Source organism: Chinchilla lanigera, unplaced genomic scaffold (genome assembly GCF_000276665.1).
Source record: "Chinchilla lanigera isolate Chin_1 unplaced genomic scaffold, ChiLan1.0 scaffold00097, whole genome shotgun sequence".
Taxonomy (NCBI): domain Eukaryota; kingdom Metazoa; phylum Chordata; class Mammalia; order Rodentia; family Chinchillidae; genus Chinchilla; species Chinchilla lanigera.
The window spans coordinates 2,522,374-2,524,097 of NW_004955498.1; the positions used below are offsets into that span (position 1 = coordinate 2,522,374).

Below are 1,724 nucleotides of genomic sequence, written 5' to 3' on the forward strand. Positions count from 1 at the left end.
TTGGATTAAGGTTGATGAGATGGAGTCCATAAATAGATATATGGACAACAATCAATTCATGGCTTTCCATTTCTTTTCCTCTGTTGATCTATAATAGTATACATTTGTGTTTTTTTTTTCAGGTATACTAGGGAAATTTATGGTCAGTAAAGAACCCCATCTGTTCATAGACACATTGATCCCCAAACCATCATTGCATGTGTTCTCTTTGGAAGGTCCTGTGTCTGTGGTGGAGATACTAGCACACTAGACTGAGCAGGATCAAAGCTACCCTATAGGATGGTGGAGTCGAGGAGCACCACCAATGACAGGAGATAAGAGACATCCTCAAGGTCCTAAAACACTGGTAGCAGAGCACTGAGGGGGTAGGCACTAGCAGAGAGCAGCCATTGGTGACTGCTGAGTCATGGAAAGTTGGAGCTTGGAGTAACTGCAGTTCCTTCAGCAGCGGTTGATTTTCAGGCAGCTGCATGGTGGCCAGTGCACCGAGGCACAGATGACATTTCCTGGGCCTGAGAGAAAAGCTTTAGCGAATGGAACACTGCACTGCACAGAGCGTTCAGCTGCTGGGTGAAGCTGAGAGGAATCTTCACCTGGGAGAGACACAAAAAGAGTGGTCCTGTGTAAGACAGTAACCTAGGGACTTGTCCCCAGGCTCTGTGAGGACTTCCTGGGAAACAGTAGTTTTCAGGTGAAGGAAGGCCTTAAAGTCTTTGTCCACATACTATGCTGTCTGCTCTGGCTATTGTTCAGAGAATTATACTGAAACAGAGTGGTGATAGTGACATCCATGTTTTACTTCTGATTTTAGAGAGAATATTTTGAGCTTCTCCCCATTTACTATGACTTTGGCCATTACCTTGCCATACATGTCCTCTGATTGAGGTAAGGTTTTCTTATACCTATTTTATTCAGAAGATCACAAGGTGCAGATTCTTGTCAGAGCTCTGTGTCCAGACCAAGGGGAAGCAAAAGGATGGTACAGGCTGTGGCTGCAAGATCATAGATCGCTACCTTCTGAAGGTGCTAGACAAGTACTGGCACAGGGACTGCCTCAGCGGTTCCCTCTGTGACTTGTGCCTGGCTGAGACGGGCTCCATCGTCTACACCAAGGCCAATGTCATCCTGTGTCACTATAATAACCTGAGACTCTTTGTCAACGCAGAGAACTCTGCTGCCTGCACCAAGCTGGTCCCAGCCTTTGAGATGCTAATGTTGACAGGGAAAGTATGTATCACCTCCACTGCCTCCAGTGCCACCTCTGCAACCAGAGATTTTGCATGGGAGACAAAGTGTTCCTGAAGAACAGCATGATCTTGTTTCAGAATGACTATGAAGATGGGCAGCTCAGTGACACCGCTGAGACCCAGGTTTAGTAACATCTGGCACCCAGATTCCAGGTCCTTCCATCCTGCTGCCTGCCTGCCCAGGCCCTTGGCATGCCAGCCAGCCACTCTGCCACCCTAAGCTAGACAAATGCTCTCCTGCCAAATCAGAATTTTTCCCTTCAGGAAGGGAGGGTGGCCCTTCCCCTACTGCCACCACCCTTCTTTGTAGTAACTCTTCTGACACCAGGATGGGTCTGTACAGTCTGTGTTCTATCTATGAATGAGAACATTTATTGTGCACAAAATGTAAAAGGAATCATGGATAGAGTTGAACTTTGTTAAATATTTTTCTGCCTCTATTGAGATCATTGTGTATTTTTTCTGTTTTTTTTTTTT

The 1,724-nt window shown here is 46.1% G+C and overlaps 1 pseudogene; it reads left to right on the top strand.

Annotated features, from left to right (window-relative positions):
- The first annotated feature begins 533 nt into the window (after positions 1-533).
- On the top strand, positions 534-1,376 carry LOC102018945 (annotated as a pseudogene).
- The last annotated feature ends 348 nt before the right edge of the window (positions 1,377-1,724 follow it).